This window comes from Myotis brandtii, unplaced genomic scaffold (genome assembly GCF_000412655.1).
Source record: "Myotis brandtii unplaced genomic scaffold, ASM41265v1 scaffold132, whole genome shotgun sequence".
NCBI classification, from domain to species: Eukaryota; Metazoa; Chordata; class Mammalia; order Chiroptera; family Vespertilionidae; genus Myotis; species Myotis brandtii.
The window spans coordinates 5,156,144-5,172,543 of NW_005354673.1; positions in this window are offsets into that span (position 1 = coordinate 5,156,144).

Consider the following 16,400-nt stretch of genomic DNA (forward strand, 5'->3'; position numbering starts at 1 on the left):
CTATTGTGCCCAATTGTGCCCCAGTCTCTGCCCAGCTTAAAGAGACCCAGTGATCCAATCTATACTAATAAAAGGGTAATATGCTAATTAGACCAGGTCGACTGGACATCTTCTGGATTTCCGACTTCCTTCCAGACAGTTAGGGGGCAACCAGGCCGGCAAGCAGAGGCAGTTAGGGGCAATCAGGCAGGCAGGCAAGTGGTTAGGGGCAATCAGGCAGGTGAATGGTTAGGAGCCAGCACTCCCAGATTGTGAGAGGAATGTCTGACTGCAGGGATGGGGCCTAAACCGGCAGTCGGACATCCCCTGAGGGGTCCCAGATTAGAGAGTGCAGGCCAGGCTGAGGGACCCCCCCACCCCCGTGCACAAATTTCATGCACCAGGCCTCTAGTCAATTATAAGATTGATGAATCTCTGGCTGGGAGGGGACATTGAGGTCCTATGGTGAGCAGAGCAGTGGCTTCCAAAGATGTCCATGTCCATGTCCCCCAGACCTGGGGATACGTTACAATTCATGGCAAAAGGGAACGAAGGTTGCAGACGGAATTAAGGTTGCTGGCCTTAGAATAGGTCAATTGCCCTGGATTACCTGGAGGTACCCCCTATTATCACAGGGTTCTTAAATGTGGAAGATGGAGGCAGAGAGAAGGTCAGAGTGATGTGATGGGAGATGGAGAAGTTTTCAACCTGCTGTTACAGGGTTTAAAGACGGAGGAAGGGAACCACACACCAAGAACTGTGGGAGGCCTCTAGCAGGTGGAAGAGGCAAGGGAACAGACTTTCCTCGGGCTTCCAGAAAGAACACAGCCCTGCTGACACCTGCATTTGAGTTCAGTGGGATTCATGTTGGGTGTCTAACCTACAGAGCTGTCAAATAATACATCTGTGTTGTTTTAAGCCACTAAGTTTGTGGCAATTTGTTACAGCAGCCGCAGATAACTGAGGCAGGCCCGTCATCTAGTCCAGCCTCTTACTTGATACAGAAACCTCTGCAGCAAACCCGATACAGGGTCATCCATCCTCTGGTCCAGGACTTCGGGAAACAGGGAACTCACTCCTTAGGACCTGGCCTATCTGATAATGATCAGCTGTCATTGTTGGGAAAAGCTTCCTCCGTGGCTCAAAACCCCATCGCCTGTCACTTTCCATTTCTCCTTGGGAAACACCTTCCCTTGCTCTCCAGTCCCCCTGGATGTCAAAGGGGCTCATCCCTGCCCCTACCTGGCCACAGAAAATGGGTTCAGGATGGCCCGTGACTCAAGCCAGGAAAACTGGAGCCAGGGAGACCCAGTTCTTGGACTTTGTGGGAGGAGAACTGGAGAGAAAGAAGCACTCTTCTCCGGAGGACCCGGGAATGTGAATATGACCAAGCACCCCAGCTTGCTGTGCTGCATATTCCACTGGTCACACTTTGAGAAACATGCACGGGTGTCGTAGATCTGGACTCTCAATCTGAACCCCACAAATGTGGACTCAAATACCAATCCCCAAGGTGGCTTTTAGCTCGGGAGCTTGTGAAGGCAAGAAAAGGATTATTTGGAAAGACTTGAACCTACATGAGAATAAACTGTGGGTAGTTTTGTTAAGCATAAAAATATATAGTTCATTAAAAATAATATTTTGGAGTCGCCCCAACTTTTTCCAGCTTACTCTCTCACTTGAGGTCTTGTCAACTTGCTGAATAGGCAGCCTCTCTCTCTCTGTCTCTTTGTCTCTGTCTTTCTCTTTCTCTCTCTCTCTCTCCAGTTCTCAGCTTCAGGCAGACACCCAAGGTATAGAGAACAAAGAGGGGCCCCGTCCTAGGAGCCCTCCATTGTCCCCTCACCCCAATCTCAGAACAAGTGAAAATCTCATTGTTTCCATGGGTGATCAAGGCCAAGGGGCCCTTAGGAACCTGAGGACAGGCATCCTGTCTTCATGGGGAGGCCTGGGTGTGAGCAGTGAGGCCTTTGGAAGAGCCCTAGGGTTCCATGCCTTTGGAAGTGGGCCTGCTCCTCCCTGTGGATCTAGGCCCCATTCAGGTGAGCCATTCTCTCTCCTGTTCTGAAGGGCCAATGGGAAGCTGCTACCAGAAGCTTGAGCAGCATCTGTGGTTTGGGGCCACCCTATGATCTCCTGAGACCTAGAGCTGGGAATTAGCAATGCTCCCCAGGACCCCCCACAGTTGGTCCTCAGAAATATTTGTTGGATAAATGAATGGATGAGAATAGAGACAGAGGGAGAAGGAGAAGGGGAGAGGGTAGGAGGGGTAAAGACTGAGAGAGAGAGATCTCTCATTGCCTCCTTTCCTACCTTTGGGAGGGAGGACATGAGATTTAAAGAAGTCTTTTATTCCATTTATTTCACACAATCACCCTTATAAATGTTCATGTAGAATATAAGCATAATAACCATAGTGACTATTCTTTCAACTTCTACTTGGCTAGGATAAGAAGCTACTTTAACAAACTTCCTATGAAAATTACATTGCATGCACAATAGCTAAAAGGTAGAAACAACTCAAATGCCCATCAATGAATGATGGATAAACAAAATGTGGTATATCCATACAATGGGATATTATTTAGCATGAAAAGGAATGACATACTGATACTCCCACAACATGGATGAACCTCAAAATGCTAAGTGGAAGAAGCCAGACACAAAAAGTCACCTATTTTATAATTAGATTCACATAAAATACACAGAATAGACACAGCAATACAGAATGAAAGCAGATTAGTGGTTGCCAGGGTAGGGGTGGAGGGAGCAATGGTGAGTGACTTCTTAATGGATGTGGAGTCTCTCTCGGGAGTAATGAAAATATTTAGAACTAGACAGAAGGGATGATTGCACAACACTGTGAATGTACCAAAAGCCACTGAATTGTATACCTTCAAATAGTTAGTTTTATGTTATGTGAATTTCACCTTAATTTTTACAAAAGATTATATTGATGGTGTATAATCTTGTCACAGTGCCAGGTGGCAGCCTCTCTGCACCCCATTCTCCATCTGTGAGGACCATGACAGTCTCAAGGGCTTGCTTTACAATTTGGGGGTAACCCCACACATGCCCTCACTTGACTTTCCCCTCGACTTCTCACCATAAGGTTATTGCTAGAATTCTGCTTCCAGGTCTCTTTCTCATTGGGGCTTTCTCCTCCAGGCTCTGTAATTTCCTGTTCCCTCTGCCCACTCCTGCCCGTGCAGTGGCCACGCCTCAGCAGCCTCCTTTCCTGCACCTTGAGCCCATCTCCACCCAGGGCAGTTGAGCATGAAGCCTGAAGGTTCAGGGGTTAACCACCAATTCTGTCCTGCTAGGGGGGTGGTGTTGGGATTTCCTCCTCTGGCTCCCTGTCATCCAGTTCTACTTCACGTGGGGGCCATGGCCACTGCAGGCCACCCGGTCTTGGTACATTGGGTCACTTCCTGCTCTAGGGACTCCTAACTATCCTCAAAGCACCCTGGCACCTGCCCCTGCAGCTCCCATCCCGGGGTCGCTCAGACACAGCCTCTGCCTTTGCCGCTGGACTCTGTGGACTCCTTTGGTTGCACTCAGGCCTCTCCTCTTGCTCTGTAAGACTGCGGATGCGCAGGAGTTTGGGAGGGGGGTGCTGGTGGAAGCTCTGAGCATGCGCATGCGCTCCTCTGCGAAGGCTCCCAACTGCAGCTGCGCGCCAGGCTATGGTGGACCCTGAGGCCTCAGGTGGGGGAGTGTGGTCCCGAGGGCTCCCCCCTTTAATGCAGGAATGCAGCAGCTGACCCGAGGGCTGATGTCAAACACAAGCTTATCTGATTTCAAAACACATGCTTTCCCAACTACCTTATGGGTTGAACCCCGTTTCCTAGAAAGACCCGTCTAAGTCCTAAACCCCGCACCTATGAGTGTGACCTTTTTTCACATATAACTAAGTTGAGGTCATGAGGGTGGGCCCTAACTCCAATGGGACTGGTGTCCTTATAAAAGAAGGACATTTGGCCCGGCTGGCGTGGCTCAGTGGTTGAGCGTCGACCTATGAACCAGGAGGTCACGGCGGTTCCATCGTGGGGGCACATGCCCAGGTTTCAGGCTTGATCCCTAGTGTGGATGTGCAGGAGGCAGCCGATCAATGATTCTCTCTCATCATTGAGGTTTCTATCTCTATCTCCCCTCCCTCTCCCTTCCTCTCTGAAATCAATAAAAATATTTTTTTTAAAAAACAAAAGAAGGCAATTTGGACACAGATGCAGAGAGAGTGCCCGGTGAAGAGGAAGACAGAAATTGGAGTTAGTCTGATACATGTCAAAGGATGCCTGGGGCTCCTGGGAGCTGAGAGAAGCAGGGAAGGATGTCCCCAGGGCCTTCAGAGGGAGCAAGGCCCTGCCCACATCTTCATCGCAGACTTCTGGCCTCCAGACCCCGGAGAGAAGAAATTTCTGTTGTTTTGAGCCACCTTTCTTGTGATAATTTGCACACAAATACACTCTTCCACCCCACACCTCAGATGGAGAGAGATAATAGACATATTTTGGAAATGGAAAAGCTCTCCACATACGAGAGTGTGTTTTTAATTGCTTTACAGAATGATTCCTGTTCAGGAAGTTTACCTGGGAAAGAAAGAGGTTTAGAAAGTGTTAAGCACCCATCACTTATATTATAATGAAATAATTATTCCATTACTGTGAAAGCAGAAGAAATCATGATCACCGACCTCTCTTGTCCCTTGTACACACATCTGGTCATTTCTTAACCTTTTACATTCCTCTGTCTGTCAGTTCCCATCTCCCTTCTTCCCCTTCAATGCCTCACAAACACAAAGAAGCAATCGTCCCTGACAGCCCAGGTAGGATAAGGGGACGGGTTAACCCAGCTCCAAGGCAAGCCACACACAGTTAACTCTACCTGCAGGGGCCTGGGAACCCCTGTCTCCCTCCGGCATGTGCGTGTGCACTCATGTGTGCCCTCTGCAGCATAGGGAGAGAATCCAGTGATATTTCACACAAATGAGAAATGTTATTCTGCAGATTAAAGCTTCGCCAAGCCTGGTTTTGTCTTTATTTATGCTTTTCCATTTCCCTCTGCGCTGACATGGGTGCCCACGCCGGGGAGCACCGAAGGACGTAATTGGCGCGGTGAAGGATTGTTGAGCAGGCCAGACGCTCCCTCGCAGAGCTACCCCCCTACTCTCCCCCATCTGTCACCATCTAATGTGACAAAGTTTTTATCGGGCATTGAGGCACAGGAGATTAAAAGTAAATACTGCAATCAGGAGGCAGCTGGGGAGAAAATGCAACGCATTTCACAGTAAGCTGCACAGCTCATCAGGGTAGCCTTGTGGCGCCAAGAGGCAAGGGTGATGGGGGATGGAGAACTCCAGATTAGGGTGGCAGGGAGACACAGGCCCAGGCAGCTGCACTTCCACACTTTGGTCAGTAATAATAAAATGACCATATAAGTCACCGTATATCAAGTGCCTACACTGTGACGACCAGGTGGTTTTGGTACATTTTCTAATTTAATCCTCACGAAGATCATGTAAAGTTAGAATAGGCTCCTCCTTCAAAATAACCTGAAGGGCAGCCCAGGCCAGTGTGGCTCAGTTGGTTGGGCGTCGTCCCGTGCACCGAAAGGTTGCTGGTTTGATTTCTGATCAGGGCACATGCCTGGGTTTCAGGCTTGATCCCAGGTAGGGGGCGGGCAGGAGGCAGCTGATGGATGTTACGCTCTCACCTTGATGATGTTTCTCTCTTCTCCCTTCCTCTTTCTCTAAAAATCAATAAACTATTCTTAAAAGGAAGGAAGGAAGGAAGGAAGGGAGGAAGGACCTGAAGGTCAGAGGTTAAGGAACATGCCTAAGGTCACACTGCTGGAGAGAGGCCAGGATTCCATCCTCCCTTCCCTTACTGCCCTTTTCAATGAACAAATACTGGAGTTTGGGTTTGCAAGATCAATTGTCAGGGGAGAACTTTGGTTTTGCTGCATCTTCATTACTCTGTTGCACTAAACCACAAGCTTCCACCATTAATTTAATCATATAAGTTCCCATTTAGAATATAAGCTCTATGTTCTGTTTGTTTTGTGTGTTTTTTTAAATTCAGTATTTCTAGCATTTAGAACACTGTCTGGCATATAGTAGGTATTCAATAAATATTTGTTGAATGGCTGAATGCATCAACAAATATTGGTCCAGTCTAAGCTGGTGGAGTATTGGCTACTGAAGTGTGGTTCCTAGACCAGTGATGGCGAACCTTTTGAGCTCGGCGTGTCAGCATTTTGAAAAACCCTAACTTAACTCTGGTGCCGTGTCACATATAGAAATTTTTTGATATTTGCAACCATAGTAAAAGACTTATATTTTTGATATTTATTTTATATATTTAAATGCCATTTAACAAAGAAAAATCAACCAAAAAAATGAGTTTGTGTGTCACCTCTGACACGCGTGTCATAGGTTCGCCATCACTGTCCTAGACCTTTGGCGTTGGCATCACTTCCGACCTTGCTAGGAATACAGGTGCCTCAGACCTCCTGAATCAGGATCTGCATTTCAACAAGCTCCTCTGTGCTCCTCGCGTGCGTGCTGAAGCTTGAGAGATATCAGCACAGATATAAGACCCTTTGTCTGGATGGCCCAGGCTGTCCTGCTTTGTCATCATGGCTGAAAGAGGTTGCACTTCACACCTACTCAGTGATGGTGCTTTATGCCCCACTTCATTAAATCCCTTGTTAAATCACCACCATTAGATGGTCTTTGGGAGCTATCTGAATCAGGCACGAATGGGCACCCACAAATCCTTTCTCCCTTTGTCTTCTGGCCCCTTCCCTTTTTCTCCCTCTGCCCTCCCTGCAGATAGATAGATCCAAGCCTTGCCGTCCCGGTTAATAGTGCATCCTTGCAATCTTCAGGTTGGGCACTATCCTTGGCCACAACACTCTCTTCTTAAAGAGTTAATCCCCTCTCATGGGGAGGAACAAAATTGGTGGAGAAGAAAGAGAACCCCATCCTTCTAAACTTTGATCCAAATCAGCCTTTACTTGTAGGCCATTGGAAAATAGTGTTGTATTCCTTCATTTCCATTTACAGCTAGAGAAATGGAGGCCCAGGAGCGAGCAGAAATCTCATGTAGGCTGATGACACCAACACTGAGAAGTACTGGGTCCTTGATAGGAAGCTGCAGCACTGGGTCAGCTAATGCTGCACACTAGGAAAGCAATGCCCTTATTGAACCAGTGTGTGGCCCTTCCCTTCCTGCTTCAGACGCATAGGCCCAGGGCCATGGGGGCAAACAGGCCTGGCTGTGACACTGGTCTCATGCTCCAGCCTCTGATATTACCAGTCTCTAGCTGCCAGCTTTCAGATGATCTAGAATTTAGAGTCATAAAACATTGTCAGCTACCCTGTTGGCACGCATTATCACATCACCACAAATAACTTTATCAGGTACTATGAATGTAAATGTGCTTTCCTCATTTTAATATTTCCAAAATCAGACTGCAACTTATAGATAAGTACATTTGGTAGATTGCTTAATTTAAAAAATACTTATTGGATTGATGGTGTGTGTTACAATTGATGGCGTCTTAGAATTGAGGGAAATGGTATTCAGGCTCTAATAGAATAGGACATAGCACAGGTACATTTTGATTGACGATAAGGAGCTTAGGAAATGTGGAAATCAGGATAAATTAATAATCACTGAATAATACTACTTATTGAGTGCTTATTTTTATGCCAATTAGACAGTTTCTCTAATTCTTAAATAACCCTATGGGAAGATAATGTGACTTTAATCATTTTAAACACAGGTCTTCATCCTGTGGTCTTTTGTTCAATAACAATTTTATTAACATACTAGAGGCCCGATGCATGAAATTCATGCCAGGGGCTCGGCCCTCGCAGCCCTGGCTTCGTCTGGATGGTTGTCCAGAAGGTCGTCTGGACGGTCGTTCTGCTGTTCGGTCTAATTAGCATATTAGCTCCTTATTATATAGGATAATTCACATGCCATAAAATTCACCCTTTTAGAGAGGACAGTTCAGTGGATTTTAGTATAGTCACAGAGTTGTGCCTATAGTCTTTTTATCTTGAGGATCTGATCTTAGGTCTCTTATACCTGCCAACTTTTACTCATGGTGGATTATTTCCTTACGTGTTTTGTAATTTTGGACTGTGAGCTCATCTTCAGTGTGGCTCTATGTGTGGAGATCCTCCATTGACTGGATAGAGGATGTGTCCCTTCAGAGGGGGACCTGACCCATGGAGTCCAGTGAGGGAATAGGTGACTCCCTGCCAGGGCCTCAGCTTCTCCCCAGGGAGTGGCAGCTGCTCCATGTAGTTACTGAAGGACTCCAAAGACCATGAAGCCCTGTGCAGATGTACTCATGTTTGCACCACCAATCCTATTTTGTCTAGATCAGACCCAGCCATGGTGGGGGCTCCATAGCTAGCTGTTAGAGGACTTAGTTATCCCCTGAGGATTAGAACATGGATATCTTTGGGGTGCTATTATTCAGCCTACCACAGAAGGAATCTTATAAATAATCTTTTCGAGTTTCTTTCTTTTTTAAAAAAAATTTATTTTATTGATTTTTTATACAGAGGAAGGGAGAGGAATAGACAGTTAGAAACATCGATGAGAGAGAAACATCGACCAGCTGCCTCCTGCACACCCCTAACTGGGGATGTGCCCACAACCAAGGTACATGCCCTTGACCGGAATCGAACCTGGGACCCTTGAGTCCGCAGGCCAACGCTCTATCCACTGAGCCAAACCGGTTAGGGCAAGTAAAAGAAACAGAGGTCCAAAGAGGTCTCCTGGCATGCAGCCCCATGCTCTTTCCATCCTACCTACTACCCCCACTTGTTTAAGTGCTCAAGGTAGACTAGAAAACAAATAACGAGGGTTCACCTGAGGAGCCATTCTGAAAGAGGTGAGATGTGGGTGAATCCTGGAAGGAGTGGGTGGGCAGAGCTTGGTGGCAGCCGAGTTCTAGCAAGGGGAGCCATTGGGAAATGTTAGTTCACTGGAGAGTTTCTGATAGTCCTAGATCCAGACACCTAAGGCAAGGATGGGAGGAATGATGGTTCTGTTCAGTTTACAGCATTTATTAGCGCCTGTTGTGCTGAGGGCAGCCACAGAGGACTAAGACCCACCACTCACTTAGAGGACAGATTCGTGGGAGGGGCACATCACATGATGGAAAAGAGGCACAAGGTTTTGAATAGGATAGGCCTGAGTTTGAGTCTAGTTCTTTTACTTACTAACTATATGACCCTGGGAAAATTAATCTCTATGATAATTTCTTCATTCATAAAATAGTAAGTGCCATTAATTCTCTACATTACATGGTAAGCATGAGAGAGAGAGAGAGAGAGAGAGAGAGAGAGAGAGAGAGAGAAAGAGAGATCTGCTTTATTTTTTCCCTAGTCCTGGAACCAGTGCCTAATTGTGTGACTGAAACGAAGGCTTCCTGAGTCTCGGTTTACTTACCTTTGTAATGGGGATAACATTGCCCAGCTTGGAGACTAACGGAATGCTTGCTAAGCATGTTTATGCTCAGCTCTGGCCACTTTTGCTGGTAGCAGAGACCGGCTGGCTCAGCGTGAAGAAGGCAGCCCACTGTGTGTACTCCTGGCACTCGAGTCGGCAAGTTCTGCCTCGGAAGGTTGTCAGGAGGACTGAATGAATGATCCATGGCAGTGCTTCTCAGCCACTCCACTGCTGACCTTTTAAGCTAGATAGTTCATTGTGTGGGCATTGTTCTGGACTGTGTAGCATGTAGCAGCATCTCCGGCCTCTACCCACTAGATGCCAGTAGCAACGTCTAGTCATGACAATCAAACATGTTTCCAGGCCTGGCCAGTGTGGCTTAGTTGGTTGGAGCATCATCCCATACACCAAAAGTTTGTGGGTTTGATTCCCAGTCGGGGCACATACCCAGGTTGCCAGTTCAATCCCCAGTCAGGGTGCGTAAGGGAGGCAACTGATCAATGTTTTTCTCTCACATCAATGTTTCTCTCACTCTGTCTTCCTTACTCTCTCTCTCAGATCAATAAAAATATTGATGAGGATGAGGATTAGAAAAAAAATGTTTCCAGACATTACCAAATGCCCTTTGGGGGACAAAGTCGTCCCTGATTGCGATCGATGGGGAAGCGCTCTATAAACCAAAGGACAACCACTAAGTGCCCCGAACGGTGCCTGGCTCAGAGCCAACCGAGGAATGAATGGACGCATCTGCACTTTCTGGCACAAAGAGGCGGCCCGATGAACTTTGGTTGGAATGAGAACCCTTGACCCTGTCACTGATCCATCCTGTCCTGTGTGCACACACACTCAGAGCCTCTGCCATGAGCACCACCCGTCCCTCCCCCTGGTCAGAGGGAGCCAACTGCAGAGCCAGGTCCCCATGCCCAGTGGATGCCTTTGCACCCGCACAGCGGCGTGGCTGGGGCCAGGGGAGCAGGGCTCTTGTGTCCCTGGCAGCATGGCCTTCCCGTTGTCTGTGCTAATGAACTGGGGCTAATCAGCTGAGAGAGAGAGAGAGAGAGAGAGAGAGAGAGAGAGAGGACGTGAACCTATGTTTTTTTGCTTCTGTGTGTATTTGTGTGTGCACGGTGGCTGCTGTCATTATGCTGCTAATAGAAATACTGCCACGGATCGCAACTCTCAATTAGCTCCCGGGGCGACCGCTGTGACAGCCAGTTACCGAATAGCAAGGCCTAAAGGAATGAATTAATTTGTAGTACACGGCAGTTAGAGTCATGGAGTTAGTGGTGGACCGACAGCCACACACCCTGATTAAAGGAGCTGGGGCCATTGGGCATCAGCGGGGACCTGGGAGGTACCTCCCCTGTGGGCTTGACCTGGGCAGGGATCAGAGGAACACTGGGGATCTTCGCTGAGCACAGGACCACGCAGCCCATTAACCTCTCTCCAGGGCGGTAGCACCTGCCCCAGGGGAGGAGGGCCCTGGCTGGCACACAGTCAGACCAGAGGCCTGGTGCCTGGAGCTGGGAGAGGGTGGTAAGGCCTTGTGCTCTCTCTCTGCAAACAGGACCTTCTATTGGCTCCTTTTGACTGGAGCAGGGCCAGGTGTCCTCAACGGCATGGTCTTCGCAGGTCAGCTAGGGTAACCCTAGGGCACCAGGAAGGACAGAAGCCCTCCACTCCCTCCGAGTGTTAGAATTCTATTTTATTTTTTTTATTTTAAATCTTTTTATTTATTTCAGAGAGAAAGGGAGAGGGAGAGAGAGATAGAAACATCAACTATGAGAATCATTGATTGGCTGCCTCCTGCACACCCTCCACTTGGGATCGAACCCACAACCTGGGCATGTGCCCTGACAGGGAATGGAGCTGTGACCTCCTGGTTCATAGGTTAACGCTCAACCACTGCGCCACACTGGCTGGACTATTTTATTTTTAATTGAGGTAAAATCCACATAGCATACAATGAGCATTTTAAAGTGTACAATCTAGTGGCATTTAGTGCATCCAATGTTGTGCCACCACCACCTCCCTCCAGGTTCAAAGCTTTTTTACCACCACAGATCACCTGCTACCCTTTAATCCTTCCTCACTCTCCTCTTCCACTTTCTGATTCAGAATGGATTTGCCTATTCTGGATATTTCATATAAAAGGAATCAGACAATGGGTGACCTTTTATGTCCGGCTTCCTCTACTTAGCATAATGTTTTCCAGGCTCATCCAAGCTGTAGCATGTATAGCTGAAAGGATTCTTTCTTTATAAATAAAGTGTGTGCTAGTTTAAACACACAAAAAATAATGGAGGCTTGATTATGAAGACAGCTGCATCTCAAGGGCCCCCAGGCAGAACTGCACCCTGTGCTCAGCAGGTCCTGGGACCAGGGCCTGGAGTCTCTTCCTGTCCCTCGTCTTCTCTGCTGGCCCCCACCTCCCCCTCCCATGAGGTCCTATAGTTGCCATGCCGGTGTGTGAGCTCAGAGTTCAGCTGCCCATCGAGATGTACCTTATCATCTCCAGCTCCCCTCCTCGTGGTGAGGATGGGAACTGGTGAGTCCTCTTTGGTCCGGTAAATGGCCCTGGACCCAGATTCAGAAAAACGTGTTGAACAATGAGGGGAACACTCATTACCTCCCACCTTATTTTTGCAAAAATCTTTCCAACTCCAGGGTCTGCTGCTTCTAATCCTATATAATAAAGAGGTAATATGCAAATTGACCATCACTCCAACACACAAGATGGCCACCCCCATGTGGTCAAAGATGGCCACCACAAGATGGCCGGCAGGAGAGGGCAGTTGGGGGCGATCAGGCAAGCAGGGGAGGGTAGTTGGGAGGGACCAGGCTGGCAGGGGAGGGCAGTTAGGGGTAACCGGGCCAGCAGGGGAGAAGTTAGGCATCGATCAGGCTGACAGGGGAGTGGTTAGGGGTGATCAGGCAGGCAGGCAGGTGAGCAGTTTGGAGCCAGCAGTCCTGGATTGTGAGAGGGATGTCCAACTGCCTGTTTAGGACCGATCCCACCAGATTCCCTCAAGGAGTCCCAGATTGGAGAGGGTGCAGCCTGGGCTGAGGGACACACACACACACACACACACACACACACACACACCTGTGCACGAATTTCGTGCACTGGGCCTCTAGTCTGACATAAGCATGTAGCCAGAGTCATTTCCCCAAAGTTCAGCTCTATGTCCCTTTCCTGCTCCATAGTTCACAGTGGCTTCCCCTTTCCCCCTTGCATGCTCCTTACAATAGCCTTTTAGGTCCCTTGTAATCAGACCAAAACTACCTTTTCAGTCTATTAGACTAAATGGACAACACAATCTAGGAGGTCTGTTAATCCAAGGCATGCTGTTAGCCAGAAAATGCCCCCAAAGCCACAGTTAACATCATTTTAGAATTCAACCTGAGGAGGAGTTGGATTTTAAAGTTCAACTTTGGCTTTGAGGTATTTCTTCAAATTACCAGAACCACTTTTTCTTTTTAATCCTAAATATTTGTTCTCTCACATAGCCTTAGTATAATGATCAAAATCAGATAGCATAGTAATTATCAAATCATTTAACATCAATATAATTCCATTCTTTCATCTACAGTTTATATTCAAATTTCACCAATAGCCCCATTAGGGTCCTTTGTGGTTATTTTCTCCTCCGGGATGCACAGTGCACTCAGTGTTCATGTTTCTTTGATCTGGGACATTCTTCAGCTTTTTCTTGCATTTCTTGGTCTTCACAGTGCTTCTCTGAGAGAGCAGGCCAGTTACTTCGTAGTAATTCCATCAGTTTGGTTTTGTCTGATGTTTTTTCTTGGTTAGATTTGGTCGATGCATTTGGACAGGAGTCTCACAGAAGTGGTGCTGTGTTCTCAGTGCCTCACACTAGCAGGCCTGTGATATTGGTTTAGTCAACCATTTGGTAAGGTTTCTCCATTGTAAAGTTACTCAGATTCCCTCTGTAAAGAACCAGTAACTTGTGGAAAGATACTTTGAGGCTATGAAAATATCCTACTCCTCATCAAAATTTCATCCACTGGTGTTTGCATCCATTGATCATTTTCTAACTCCGTATCCCTTCTATATTTATTACTTGGCATTCTACTGTAAAGAAGAATTATCCTTCCTCCATCATTTACTTATTTATCTGTTTATTTATTCATTGAGTTATAATTTATTACTAGTATTATTTATTTTGATGCTCAGATTAACCCAGATTTGGCCAGAGAAATCCCCTCAGGTTGCTTCTGTGTCTCCATTATTTTTTTTATTTTTATTGATTTCAGAGAAGAAATGAGAGGGAGAGAGAGATAGAAACACCAATGATGATAGCGAATCACTGATCGGCTGCCTCCTGCACACCCCACACTGGGGATCAAGACTGCAACCCAGGCATGTGCTCTGACCAGGAATCGAACCGTGACCTCCTGGTTCATAGGTTGATGCTCAACCATGCCTGCCGGGCTCCATTATTCTTTGAACACAACTAACTGACTGGTACAACCGGACATTTGGACTCCTCTTGGACTTCCCTTGTCCCGGACCCGGAATCAGCTTTTCTATGGGAGCCATCCAGGAGAGCAGCGAGGGCCTCCAAGGACAGTTGCCATGCAGTGTCATCATCATCACGGTCCAGTTGGCATGCGTTTTATTACGTTCTCTCAGAGTCTTTGTGGTTTAATAATTTATAGTAATAATCATCACTTTTATTATCCACATTATTTTTATTTTCAACTGCTTGTATTTACTTTTCCATTAAAGTTCTAACAACACACATGCACAGTTATAGGAAACATAAACGACTGGCCATCACATGGGAAGAATAGACATTATGGCATTGACAACGGCTTTTTCCAGAGAACCAAGCGAACAAGCAGTTTAGACCAGGGATCAGCAAACTACAGCCTCCTCCCGTTTTTGTAAATCAAGTTTGACTAGGACTCAGCCACACCTGTAGGTTTACTATTTATCTATGGCCGCGTTCACCCTACTCCAGAGCGAAGCAGTTGCAACACAGTGTGGCCCAAGAAGCCTAAAATATTTATTATCTGGATTTTTATGGAAAATGTCTGAACTCCTAGTCTAGATAAAGAGATGCTGAGAACCCAAGCCGATAAGGGGAGCTAAGTGTTACTGAAACAAACAAGAAACTTGATGCCTAGTAATTTAGGCTCTCACAGCAATGACTTAGAATGGCCCTGCTTCTTACATGGGAAGTCAACACAGAAACCAAAAATCCCACACAATCAAACTTATCCTGGAAAATCTCCTGAAAATCACTGTGTTGGAGACAGATATGCTGTTTTTCACCAAGTCCAGCACATTCAGGTTTACCAGCCCCTACAAATCCAAGTTCAGCATTTCATCAGGAGATACACGCAAGGCATGTGGAGCAACATCACTGGCCCTGGACCAGCGGGTCTGATCTGCAGTGTAATCAAGTGTAATTCTGAAACCAGATCACACATGGGCTGGCGATGTTTACAGGGAATAAATGATTAAAAACCCTGGAATAACCTCCCCAGAAGCTCTCTCATTTGGAAAATTGCAAAAGGATATTGAAGAAAAGTGGAAAATGTTTTACCAACATGAAAGCTAGAAAAAAAAACAACCTCTTAAACATATGTTGAAAGAGACTTTATGTTTTATATCTATATCCTTGTAAATTACCTCTGTGCAAAAATAGCATCCAACTTTGAGTCATTAAAAAATTGATTTGCGCCCTTGTCAGCTTTGCTCAGTGGTCAGAGTGTTGGCCCTTGGATGGAAGGGTCACAGGTTTGATTCCGGTCAAGGGCATGTGCCTTGGTTACAGACTCAATTCCCGGCCCTGGTTGGGGCACATGAGGGAGGCAACCAAATCCATGTGTCTCTCTCACATCCATGTTTCTCTCTGTGTGTTTCTCCCCTTCCCTTCCCCTCTTTCTAAAAATCAATGAGAAAAATATCCTCGAGTGAGGGTTAAAAAACCCCAAACTGATTTGAAAGACCATTTCAAATATGTTTGAAATGCTGTCTATGATTGGATTAACACAGCAATAAGATACTATTTCATACCCACTGGACTGGTAAAAGATAAGTTGGGTTGCACTACCTGATGACCAGAATATGGGGAGTGGAGAATGGCTGGTGGGAGTAAAATTAATAAACCCACTTGGAGGGGTGATGGGAGTGATAGTAAAGGTAAGATGCATACACTCAACCACCCAGAAATAGAGCTTCTGGTTAGATACCTTAGATACCCTATCCAGTGTGATCCCAGACCTCTGGGGGTCCTTGAGGTGCTTCCAGGGGACCAGCAAGGTCAAAACTATTTGCACAATAAACTAAGATGTCATGTGTCTTTTCTGCTGTGTTGACGTTTGTACTGATGGTGTAAAAGCAACCGTGGATAAGACAGCTGGCAGCTGAGCATGAATCAAGGTGGTGGGCCCCAGCCATACCAGTCGTCATTGTATTCTGCACCACCATGCAGCTCGGAGGGAGAAAGGCAGTTTTACATACGAATATTCTTGATGGAGCCGTACAACTTTTGGTTTTTACAAATCTCTTTTTTCTAGCAATCAATGGTTTAATAGCTGAAATAACTTTTGTGTGTGGGGGGGCAGGGGGGGCGGGACCTTGATTTTGACTTAGCCAGTTTGACTCAGTGGATAGAGCATCAGCCTGCAGACTGAAGGGTCCTGGGTTCGATTCCCAGACAAGGGCATGTACCTTGGTTGCAGGCTTGATTTCAGGCCCCTATTGGGGCCTGTGCAGGAAGCAACCAATTGATGTGTCTCTCTGTCTCTCCTCCTCCCTTCCACTCTCTCTAAAAATCAATAGAAGAATATCCTCCTGTGAGGATTGAAAAAAAAAATTAAAGCCTTAGTTTTCTGGTGGTGTCCTTGCCAGCTGAGAGTGGAAGGGTGTGGGATGGTTCCAGAACATTGTTCCAGAACAGGAATGCTGCTGCT